Consider the following 13,020-nt stretch of genomic DNA (forward strand, 5'->3'; position numbering starts at 1 on the left):
ACTGTGGAATAGACTCCCCTGGGAGATCAGACAAATTAGGGAGCTCCTTCCATTTAGAAAAAGTGTAAAAACCTGGCTATTCCCCAAGACCTAGATGCCTGACCATGTCTTGATACATCCTCCTGCCTTTTTGAGCCGCCAGCACCAGGATGCCTGCAAGGTGATAGTGCGCTTTATAAGCTGAAAAAATAAATAAATTGCTAGCCAGCATACATATGAGACCTACATTATACATCCACTCAGATAGCCGGTAACAGAATCATGCCCCTCAGATGGTAATGGTAATGGTGCTTATAAAGCGCTAACAATCATCCTGAGTTAGGATATCACGGCGCTGTAATGGCAGTAATGAATGTCAGTGATAGGCAGTTAATAGAGTCCATGGTTTTCTCATTATGTAACTCGAGACCTCTTCAAGATGGCCGCCGGACATGCGAGGTACAGCCAGAAGGAAGGTTAACGAGCTAGTGTTTTAACACTAGACACCGGTCAAAAGAAGCTCAAGTTCCCTTGGGAATCACTATCCCCAGGATTCAGAGACGGGTAGGTGCAAACACACGGTACGCACACCAAAACCATAAGTAATCTGACCGATCTCCAATCGGCTGACTTCAGTCTCATTCCCGTTGGATTTTGCAACCTCTGACTTGCATTGTGAACCTCTCACGTATTTGATGCCTTTACCTTTTTCAGATAGCACGCTTCAACGAGGCTTATCCGCGCCACCTAATGTTACTACATTTTTGCTTTATTTAGGTAAGCGCCACAACCTGGGTCAAGTAGATTCGTTTTTGGGACATTTTAACGCAGCATTACAATGATGTGCCCCACAGGTGTGTGATGTGAGCATGGTGGTGAGGGTTATTTGCCTTACATGTCTCATGTATTTTTTCAATATTAATATTATAAATGTTCATGTATTGTCTGTGTGTCAGATACCATCAGCACTGTTAAGGCACGTTTGTCCGGGGACACTTTCAGACTTTTCCATGTACCTGTGTATCGTCTATGTTTTACAAGATCAGCAACCATAGTCATGATAAAGATGGACACACTCACCGCACAGCGCACTCGCAAGGGGTACTGTGTTTGAGTACAGGGATCAGGGAATGTGCAATACAATCTCGCAAATCAACAACATTAGATTCTTTACATCTGTACTATCTAGATCAACAAGATCAGACTGCCAGTTGACAGTACCATGATTGGGAGGGTGATTCCCACCTCCACACAACGTACGGATGAAGTCATAATGCCCTATGATAGGGATCTACTGGGAAACCAAACATCTACGCAAACATATATGCGGATCTAGAAAAGCTAGGAACACTCTACTGTATCTGCAATAGCATAACTAAGACTACACGCTTATAAAATGGGTTATTAACTTCATAAACTTCCAGCAACAGTAACCTGCCATGAGCCATATCATTTAACAATACATACTGACAGATATTCAGACTAGTACATTGTTAGTCATAATAGATTTTGGAGTCGTCGTGACGATGTTCGTACCTTAGATACAAATCCCTGGTACTAAGGAGTGATTTTCTCTGCCACCTATGGGTACCAAAGTCACAGTGACAACGTCTTTGGGGACATACCTGTGACTACTCAGCTGTATTCATCCATGTCTTATTCATTTCTGATCCAAGAATTGCATTCTTGATATAAGACCTCAACACTTTGATCCAACTGGTCAATTTCTACATGCCTTTGTAAATACCCTCCTGCTCGACATAGCTTGGGATACCACCCCATGAGCACATGAATGAGGAAACGCCACAGGTATATTCCTGTCTATACCATCTTGATTTTTAACCTTCTCTTTTTTTCTCCTTCTCTATAGGTTGGATACAGAACAACATACACACACAGTAGGTAGCACCTATGGGCACCAACTCTAATGGGGGGTAGTTTGTCCACTACACATCCTTGTTTTCGTCCTGAAGAAGCGCCGTGGATCCTTATGACCAGTTTAGGCGTGAAACATGTTGACCTTTTTCATGTGGAGTGACCTGAGTCAGGTCCCTCCCCTGAGACAACAGGAGACTCCTCCTACACATAGTGTACTGACTCAAACTACCAGGGTTCCCTGTAAACCCCAAAGGTAGCATTCACCTGCTAACAGGTTTTTATCCCTGGAAGGGCGACCCCCCCCCCCCCATTTAAGTATAGTGGAGGATCTCCCTTACCAGTTTTAATCCTATAGTTCACAGCCCACCACTTCACAAACCACCTCACCCACACTCATCATAGGGCATCCTCATAAAAGATCTCTGCTGAAGTGACCATTCGGGGTACCCAAAGGGCATTGCAGCGCTGGCCCGACGAGGAGCACCTCCCTCTGATGAAGCATGACATCCTCTAGATGTGTGAGGGCACTATGAACAGTCCAGCTGATTGTCTCTATCCAGTACTCTGACCCAAGGTACTCTCCACCCTTGAGAGATTGTGCCTCTCTTTCTATTCTTCATAGGAACATTAGCCCTTTGTTGCAATTTTGATTCTTTATTGGAGCACAGGCTTTTGTACCTCCAAATTAAGCTCCCAGTCCCCCCCGGCACCCTCCTCTCTTTGAGAAGGGATCCTTTTGGAACATGTATTTTAAATATCCCTGATTGCAACAGTACAGCAAGGCTCCTGAAATTCCACTTTTCCCAAATATTTGAGGACTGGAGATAGCATAATATAGAATAAATATTGTGATCATGAATGTGTTGTTGCATGTATATGCATTTCTTCAATTTTCATAAGACGCATAGAAATAAGACTACTTCCAGATGGACTGACCGGCGTCCAAGATTTGCCAGGACACTCACGGGTTTTCAACAGCTGTGCAGGCAGATTTTGGCCCGTCCCCTCCCAAAGTGGGGGAAGGGAGAGGCAGGCTAGAGGAGGGAGGTGGGGAGGGTTTGGGGCGCAAAACAAAATCTTACCTTGCTGCTAATGTCGCTCGTGCGTCGCCTCGTCATTCTTCTGGCCCTGGGCACAGGCTCCCAGACTGCCCTGCGGCCAATCCTGTAGCTGCTCTTGCATGAGAGTAGCTTCAGGATTGGCCGGAGCACCTGCAACTTGTGCTCCCAGGCAGACTGGGAACCTGTGCCTGCTCTCTCCTGCCCCAGCAACACAGCTGAGGCTGGAGAGAGCTTCACTGCGCATGAGGGGTTTGGCCGGTCAAACACCTCATGCTCAGTGAAGGGAGTGCCCATCACTCCCCCACCAGTAGTGTCATCCCTTGGACCCGCCCCCAAGACTAGTCAGAGTCCTGGGGGCATGTCCAGGGTATTAGAATAAAACGATAATAAAACGGGTTTAAAACCCATTTTATTATCGTTTTATTTTCTGCTGGTGGCAGGGGGCGGCGCTCCTCCGCTCTAACAGAACAGCCGCCCCTGGATCAGGCCCCAGCTTTCAGTGATGGTCGACTGCAAACAGTGGATGCACATTTTAATGTGTTACAAAGCAGTACTAGCTGGCAGCTCTTATAAGAAAGCTATTTAAATAACATGTTTAAAAACTGAATTTTAACCCTTTGGGTACTCATGACGGAATGTTCTGTCATGAGCACCAGTGCTTTTGTGCTCATGACAGAACCATTCCGTCATGAGTACAGGCTCAGAAAATCCCTCTGCTGCAGACAGCAGAGGGATTTCCCTTGTTTTGCCTTGGGAAGTGGGGAAGTGCTACCCCAACGTCCGAGGCCTATTTTTGTTTTTTCATGCAATGACGATCGCGCGCATTGAAAACTAAACTAAAACTTAGTTTCAGTTTCACCGTTTTTGGTGCTTTTGGGGCTATCTCAGCCCCCCGAACACCGAAACACATGGGAGAGGTATTGTTGGAAAGAGGAGAATCTCCCCTTTCCAATGGTACCCTTCCCTCGTGGACCCCTGTAATGACAGGGTTTTTGGCTCTATTTAGCAGTGATATAGACTTTAATCTTGCTCACATCTAGGATAGGTATTCTTAGCTTGTGTTGGCCCTTTTAAGCCCTTTTTTCCAGACCTAGAAGAGGATAGCCGCTTAATATGATGATAGATCCCTTATTCTTGACTCTAATCTGTCTATTGCCTATTGGCTTTGACATACTTGCTTATAGTAGAGGTTGGATCCTGTGTTCCTGACTTTATATTGCACATTGGTATGGTTTATGTAGGTATTCTGACAGAGCTAAGGGGTATTTCATCCTTCTTAGGCCTATAAGGCCTAGAACTAGAGGGACTCCATCTTGATGGAGCTGAGAGGCTTGCAGGGTAAAGGCAAAGTTTATAGTTAAAGCTGTTGTTCACTTGGAGAGAACCGGTCTGGGCCAGCCCTTATCGGTAGGCTGTATTATTCTCCTTGTGGAAGACACAACAAAAGGCCGACCGGCTGGGTGTGTGTCCTTGACGCGGAGTGGTGCAGGGATCTGATGGGCGGCAGGCTGATGGCTGGAACTTTCCATGAGGAAACAGCATTCTATATCAGTGAAGTGCAGAGGCGGAGTCAGGGAGTCGAGTGGAATTGGAGGAGCGGAGAGGAGTCAAGCTGGAGTGGTAGAAGAGTGAGGAGCTGTTGGAGTAGGAGAGAGAGAGAGGGTTCAAGCTAGAGAGAGCTGAGTTGAATTGGAGGAGCAGAGAGTGTTGGTAGAGTTGGAGGAGTGGAATTGCAAGAGGAGAAGAGACAGGACATGCTTGGAACAGAGAGAAGACAAACAGACAGTCAGTGAGCTGGAACTGAAGGAAGCAGTCAGAAGCAGTTACTTATCAGGAGGAGGTGTGAATAGCTGGAGTCTGAAGTAATGCCTTTTAGAAGAGACTGAGGAGAGATCTTGGATTAACCTGTGGGAGCAGCTGGAGTTAATTGGACATTGGCACAGAGATCGTATCCAGAAGGAACAAGCTAGTGGAATGAAAGAGTATCAGAGCAGCAGAAACCATTAGGCTGAAGCTGGAAGGTGGAGAGAGTCTGTGGGGGAGAGAAGTCCAGTGCAAAGTGATCAGCGCAGAGGTGTATCCAAGAGTGCAGGAGAGAGAGAGCCTGAGATGAGCCAAGACACAGACGAGAGAGGAGCCCAGATGACAGCTAGAACAAGACTTCACACTAATCAGGTGATATTGCTCCTGTCATATTAGTTTACTTCACACTTACATCTTAATCTTATCTTTATTCCCTAGGCTTTTGTATTGCTAATCCTTTTCCTTGCAGCGGTGTGTTCTATCTATAGTCTTTGTCAGTTACATGTGGATGTGTCTATTATAATACAGATCTGTGTATGTATCTATATTGTTGTTAAAATAAAAGATAACCCCAGTTCTTAGTGAACTGACATGTGCCTTGTATTCTTGTTCAATCGTGGTAACTGACCTTTTAGCGTTTGGCATTGTTTGCATGAACGGATGTGAAATCCCGATCAGGTAAGGAGTGATCAAGCCAATAGGAAGCGAGGGGACCTTTGATGCCAGGAGCAGAAGGCACATATTAGTAATTGGCTAACTCCTAATATTGTAGTAGCAAGCCCTTAGTTAATAGTGAGAGAGACTTCCCAACATATAGAGAGAAAACCATAGGTGTCCATAGGAAAGTGGTCGTCATTGGTAAGTGGCGTTAATGAGAGCGTTGGGGGGGATTACCAACGTGGAGGTCTGCCAGATTGCGGACCGTGTATAAATGAGAGCGTTGGGGGGGATTACCAGCGTGGAGGTCTGCCAGATTGTAGACCGTTTGGAAAATGAGAGCACTGGGGCTGCAGACCCATGTGTGTAGACACGCCAGATTGTGTGTCATATCTGCCCCAGGGTAGATTAGTCTGGGTCTGAGTGGCCGCGAGACTATAAGGTATGAGTGTGGTGTAGGGCATGGATATCCTTAGTAATCAGTGAGTATTCTTAGTATCAGTGGGATTTCAGTGTGGGTCTCAAATAGATTCGCTGACACAGGTTGTCGGGGTAGGGCAGGTTTTATTAATTTATATAGTCTGCGTTTCTGTACAGGCACACGGTAAAACGGTAGGGGTTGTTCTGCCTCCTCCGTGGTGGATCTTCCCCCTCCAGAGCGTCGATCCCAAGGTCTCCTGGGAGTTGTAGGCCTTTTCCCCGCCGTCTCGATGTCCTCGTGCTGGTATACCAAAAGAAAAGAGAAACCCTCTAAGTTAAAGTGTTCTGTACGACACTTCTTGCAGGGAAAAGGGGGTGGGGGAACACACGTGCAAACCCTGACCCCTGCCCAGTGACGTGACCCCTTGTAAAGAAATTTAACAAGGGTGTGCAGTAAGGGGTTTCGTGCATTCAATGGGGCTTGCCTTGTCTAATGCCCGCCCACCCTGTGAACTTGGACCGTACCTGGTCGAGCCACACTTCCGTGTTAGTGTGGCTGGGCGAAGCGCGATCCACAGAGCCTCCTGGCTTAAAGCGGTAGTCGTCCTCGGTGTCGTCCTCCGGTCCTGGCGCCGCCTTCTCCCCTGGTACGTCCTCGTAACTCCGCTCCACCTGATGTTCTCTCCCCGTCCTCCTCCGAGGTCGCGTTCCGTTTCCCTCGTCTTTCCCGCGATGTTCTTCCACGTCCTCCGCCTCCGTACTACGCTCTCCTTCCTCTTCGTCCTCCGTCCTCCGATCCTCGTCCTCCTCCGTCCTCCGATCCTCGTCTTCTTCCGTCCACTCCGCTCCGCTGTCTCTCCACTCACGCCACCAATCTCCTACTCCGCCTCCGGGTGTCTCGCACACCTGGGTCGACTCCGGGATGGGTTTTACCTCTTCGGGGAGGGCGTGCCCCCATTCCAGATCCGCCCCCTTAAAGGAGTAAGGCTGCCGGTTCTCCACATCGGGCCGACGACGGATGACATCTGGAGTGTTCCAGGCCTCTGTATGCTGTATAAAAAGAGTAGAGACATTAGTAGGCATACCAGGGGGCCCCTCGTCCGGGTCCCCCATGTCACACACCCCCCCCCTAGGATTCTCCCAATCGGGGAGAGGGTACCGAGACAGGAAGTCTGCATTGACATTCTCGGACCCCTTCTGGTGCCGGACCTGGAACCTGAAGGGCTGCAAGGCCAGGAACCAGCGCATCACACGAGGGTTATTTGAAATGTTCCTCGCCATCCACAAAAGAGGGGCATGGTCAGTGTATAGCAGGAAGGTACGCCCCTCCAAATAGTAGCGCAGCTTGTCCACCGCCCACCGGATGGCAAGGCACTCCTTCTCAATCGTAGGATACCTGACCTCCCGCGGGAACAGCTTCCTGCTGATGTATAGGATGGGCTGAATGCCCCCCTCCCCAGTGTCCTGGGACAACACAGCCCCGATGCCGAAGTCCGAAGCATCCGTATTCAAGATGAAGGGTTTGGTGAAATCGGGAGAAGTTAACACTGGACTGGTGGTGATAGCCTTCTTAAGGGTTTGGAAGGCTTTCCACATGGCCGGTGTAGGGTTGTGGAAGTCCGTGCCTGTCTTCGTTTTCCTGAGGGTATCGGTCAGGGGCGCCGCCACCTCGGAAAAAGCTGGTATGAATCTCCGGTAGTAGCCTACCAGGCCTAAAAAGGCACGCATATCCTTCATGTTTTTCGGGAAAGGGGTGTCAGCGATGGCCCTCACTTTTTCGATTTGTGGTTCAATGGCACCATGACCCAGTAGGTATCCCAAATATTTGACCTTCTGGTATCCTATCCTGGATTTCTTGGAGTTTACGTGTAGACCTGCGGTTTTAAGCAGTTGTAGCACAACACCGAGATGGTGCAGGTGGTCCTCCCATGAGGGACTAAAAATGATAATGTCATCTAGGTATGCAGAGCAATACCGATGATGTCCCCGTAAGACCGTATTCATGAGCCTCTGAAAAGTGGCGGGGGCTCCGTGCAGACCAAAGGGCAATACTGTAAATTCGAACAGTCCCTCAGAGGTGGCGAATGCTGTTTTTTTCCTGTCTTCTTCACGAAGGGGTACCTGCCAATACCCCTTGGTCAGGTCTAGCGTACTTATGTATTTTGCATCCCCGAGTTTCTCGATGAGCTCATCGATCCTGGGAATCGGGTACGAATCAAACGCCGATACTGCGTTTAGCGCACGAAAGTCCATACAAAAACGGCTACTGCCATCAGGTTTGGGTACCATGACAATGGGTGACGACCACTCACTCCTGGAGGGCCGTATCACGCCTAACCTGAGCATCTCCGCAACCTCTTTGGCTATGGCTTCCCTTTTGGCCGCGGGGATCCGGTATGGACGCTGTTTTACGGTGGTACCCGCAGGCGTATCTATCCTGTGCTCTGCTAGGCTGGTTCTTCCTGGAAGATCGGAAAATATAGGCGCATACTTCTTCAATACTTGTCGGAGTCCATCCTGTTCGTCTTTATACAGCTCCTCGTTGACAACCAAATCATCCATGGTGGTTGAGTGTTCCGTCTTGGTGGTCGTTGCTAGATGGGCTGCCACTGGATTCTTTCCCAGCCATTTCTTCAGCAGGTTTATGTGGAATATCTGGGATTTCTTTGCTGTGAGGCGCAGTCGGTACGTCGTCCTGCCTATCGTCTCGATGACTTCATAGGGGCCCTGCCATTCATTATGGAACTTCTTAGCCGTCGATGGCAGTAGTACCAGGGCCCAGTCTCCAATGTTTAGGGATCTCCATTTTTTTCCTTTATTATAGTGTATCTGTTGTTGTTTCTGACTTTCTTCCAAGTGGGTAAAGGCAAGTTCCCTGATTTTTCCCAACTTATTCTTTAAGTTCGTGCTGTATTCGAGAAGAGCTCTGGTCTCTCCTGCTTGTTCTGTTTCCCACATTTCCTTTGTCATGTCCAGCAGACTTCTGGGTTGTCTTCCATAGAGCATCTCGAATGATGAACAACCAAGACTGCTTTGTCTCTGGCCCCTGATCACATACAGGGCCAGCGGTAACAAGGAGTCCCAATCTGCATGATTCACATCAACCATTTTCTTTAGGACTGTCTTTAATGTCCTGTTATACCGCTCCACTAATCCGTCTGTTTGCGGGTGGTACACGGAGGTCTTAATCTGGTGTAATCCTAATAACTGGCACACTTCCTGCATAACCTTGGACATGAATGGGGTCCCTTGGTCCGTGAGGATCTCCTTAGGGAACCCCACTCGAGAAAACAGTTCAAGGAATTTGTCGGCTATGTTCCGGGAGGTAGGGGCTTTTAGAGGAAATGCCTCGGGGAACCTGGTGGCGTAATCCACAATGACGAGAGCGTATCTGAAGCCTTTTTTTGTGGGCGTTAATGGCCCTATCAGGTCCATTCCCACCCTCTCAAAGGGGGTTCCGATGACTGGAAGTGGTTGCAAAGGCACCGCCGGAGGTCTCTGGGTATTTTTCTTTTGGCAAAGATCACATGTTTGGCAGTGTTTTTTTATATCACTATAGATACCCGGCCAGTAGAAGTTCCTGAGTACATTTTGTGTGGTTTTCTCACTCCCTATATGTCCAGCCAACAGGTGTGTATGCGCATAGAACATAATCTGCTCGCGAAAGCAGGAGGGCACCAACAATTGCATGGGGTCATCACGAGAGGCCTGTCGGTACAGTAGATCTTCCTTGATCAGAAAACGGGGGTAACTGGGGGACGGGTTGGACAGTCCGCTGTGTGCCTGTTCCCAAGCGTTGATGAGGGTGTCATCGTTGGCTTGGGCGAAGCGAAAAGACCTGTCTCCTTCCCAGGGACCCGTAGACAAGAGGGTGGGTACCGCTACCTCATTGTCACTGTCCTGGCGTAAGCGGCCTTTGAATAGGTTCAGGAAATGGGGATTATCTGTACCCAGGATCAATGGCTCAGGCAGGGCGTCCAGTACCCCCACTTTTACTACCATCTTTTCCATCCCCTCCAGCCCAATGGGGAGGTGTGCGACCGGGTATTCCTTTACATCCCCGTGTACGCATTTTATAAACACACTGGTGTCAGGCACCAGTTGCAGAGGAGTCACATAAGACCCTTGTATGACAGACTGTTTACAGCCGGAATCAAGGAGAGCCCTGACCACCACCCCATTGACAGCAACACTCACGTGGAAGGAGCCTCCTAGTTCTGCTGAATATAACACCGCCTTGGGAAGATAGTTGATGTCCATCGGTTCTTCCTGGGTTCGTTTCAGGGGGCATAAGCGAGCTATATGGCCCCACTGTCCACAGTCAAAGCACTGCGGACCCCGGAATGGGGGATGTTCAGCAGCCGATGGTCGTGGAGGGGGAGGGAGTGGTCCAGGTGGAGCCCTCCCTCTGCGTTCTGGTCTGGTCGGTCCCTTTGCTGGTCTGTCTGGTTCCACATTGTGTAGACGTGGTTGGGCTCTGGCATAGGTGGAGGCCATCTCCATGGCCTGGGCTGTGGTCAAGTTGGAATGTTGGCGCAGCCACCGTTGTGTTCCATAAGGGAGGGCTTCCAGGTATTGCTCCAGGTATATTTTATCCATGATCTGTTCTTTGGAGCTCGTGGTCGGGGTAAGCCATTTGTCCGCTGCTGTTTTCAATCTAAAAAACAGTGTTTTGGGATTGTCGCCGGCTTGCCCCCTCTCCTTTCGGAACCGCACCCTGTAGGCTTCAGAGTCCAAGCCTAGGTGATCTAGGATTATTGTCTTGATCTGGGCATATGGTGTTGTGCCATGGATGTTGGCTACCTGATATGCTGCCTGTGCCTCTCCGTTCAGTAAGGGTGCTAAGAAAAACGGCCACTTATCCAAAGGCCAGCCACATGCCAGAGCCACCCTTTCAAAGTTGGTCAGGAAGGCGTCTGGGTCCTCCCCACTGACGTATTTCTGTAGTGAAATACCTGCGGGGGTAGGGGGGCCCGGTTCTCCCGGACTGGGAGACTGGCTGGGTCGCCGGTACCCCGCATTCCTTCTAGTTGCTTGACCACTGTGCTCCGAAACGTGTCTCTGTCTAGTTGGGCGGCGGCGAGTTGCTGCTCTACCGCCCATGCTAGTTGTTCTTGGCCCTTCACGAGGGCCTGCAGGATCGCATCCATCGTTGTGTCCTCGATGTCTACCACTGGCTGAATGCCCGCATTCTCCACCACTTGTGGGATTTCAGTGTGGGTCTCAAATAGATTCGCTGACACAGGTTGTCGGGGTAGGGCAGGTTTTATTAATTTATATAGTCTGCGTTTCTGTACAGGCACACGGTAAAACGGTAAGGGTTGTTCTGCCTCCTCCGTGGTGGATCTTCCCCCTCCAGAGCGTCGATCCCAAGGTCTCCTGGGAGTTGTAGGCCTTTTCCCCGCCGTCTCGATGTCCTCGTTGTGCCGGTATACCAAAAGAAAAGAGAAACCCTCTTAGTTAAAGTGTTCTGTACGACACTTCTTGCAGGGAAAAGGGGGTGGGGGAACACACGTGCAAACCCTGACCCCTGCCCAGTGACGTGACCCCTTGTAAAGAAATTTAACAAGGGTGTGCAGTAAGGGGTTTCGTGCATTCAATGGGGCTTGCCTCGTCTAATGCCCGCCCACCCTGTGAACTTGGACCGTACCTGGTCGAGCCACACTTCCGTGTTAGTGTGGCTGGGCGAAGCGCGATCCACAGAGCCTCCTGGCTTAAAGCGGTAGTCGTCCTCGGTGTCGTCCTCCGGTCCTGGCGCCGCCTTCTCCCCTGGTACGTCCTCGTAACTCCGCTCCACCTGATGTTCTCTCCCCGTCCTCCTCCGAGGTCGCGCTCCGTTTCCCTCGTCTTTCCCGCGATGTTCTTCCACGTCCTCCGCCTCCGTACTACGCTCTCCTTCCTCTTCGTCCTCCGTCCTCCGATCCTCGTCCTCCTCCGTCCTCCGATCCTCGTCTTCTTCCGTCCACTCCGCTCCGCTGTCTCTCCACTCACGCCACCAATCTCCTACTCCGCCTCCGGGTGTCTCGCACACCTGGGTCGACTCCGGGATGGGTTTTACCTCTTCGGGGAGGGCGTGCCGCCATTCCAGATCCGCCCCCTTAAAGGAGTAAGGCTGCCGGTTCTCCACATCGGGGAGACGACGGATGACATCTGGAGTGTTCCAGGCCTCTGTATGCTGTATAAAAAGAGTAGAGACATTAGTAGGCATACCAGGGGGCCCCTCGTCCGGGTCCCCCATGTCACAGTATCCCTATAGATTTAGTGGTGTTTCTGATAATATGAGCTTGTATATTGCGAGTTCCCCATCCTCAGGTAGGTACCCAGGTGCCTGGATAGATGGTCCTGAGGAGGGATGTGTTTACGTTTTGGCTGGGTTAGAGGGGCCCCTAGGGGCGGATTCCATCTAAGCAGAAAATCCGGTCATTACAACCCCTTATTGGGGATCACTCCAGGAGGGCGATCCCCAAGCAGGGATCCAACCACTAGCACCATGGAGGGGGGAACGGCCCCTTGGGCAAGGACCTTTGCGCCCCATACAATTTTGGTACAGACAGTCTTTCTGCCCCCCCCCTGCGGAGCTTATGGAGGCAGTAGCCTCCATTCTGCCCCCCCCGTGGGGCAGAAAGCACCCTAGACGCCAGGGTTTATTTTTCTATATGCCGGGGATGGGGGCTGCCCAGAATGGGCCAATTTAAGATCCTGAGCTTGGTCCACAACGCACTATACAGCAAAGGGCCTCGCTATCTTTAAAAAAAAAACGTACTTGGTATGTTCCGATAAGACCTTTAAGGTCTAGCGATAAGTTCCTGCTGACACAACCCCGTGTGCGTTCTTCCAGGTACGGCCAACGCTCGTTCACTTCCTTGCCCCCACACTCTGGAACAAACTGCCTACCCACCTACTTTCCATCGTGGAGCACCAGAAATTTTGTAAAGCACTGAAAACCTGGCTTTTCCCAAGTAGGATCCCCTGTGCTGTCTAATTCCCTTTTTTCTTCTGTCTGTCACCTTCTTTCCGGTTCCTTATGCTGCAAGCGCCTTGAGACCTCACGGTGATAAGCTGCGCTATATAAGAAACTCTGACATTGACATTGACATTGAAATACCCCCACAATGCCCCAAAAAATGCCACAGTCTTTCTGCTCCCTGTACATTTTTTAAAACTAGACACCAAGGGAAATCCAGAATGGGATGACTTGTCTGGCTCTCACCAGGTTCTGTTA

The sequence above is a fragment of the Lissotriton vulgaris genome, chromosome 3_2 (genome assembly GCF_964263255.1).
Source record: "Lissotriton vulgaris chromosome 3_2, aLisVul1.2, whole genome shotgun sequence".
Lineage (NCBI taxonomy): Eukaryota > Metazoa > Chordata > Amphibia > Caudata > Salamandridae > Lissotriton > Lissotriton vulgaris.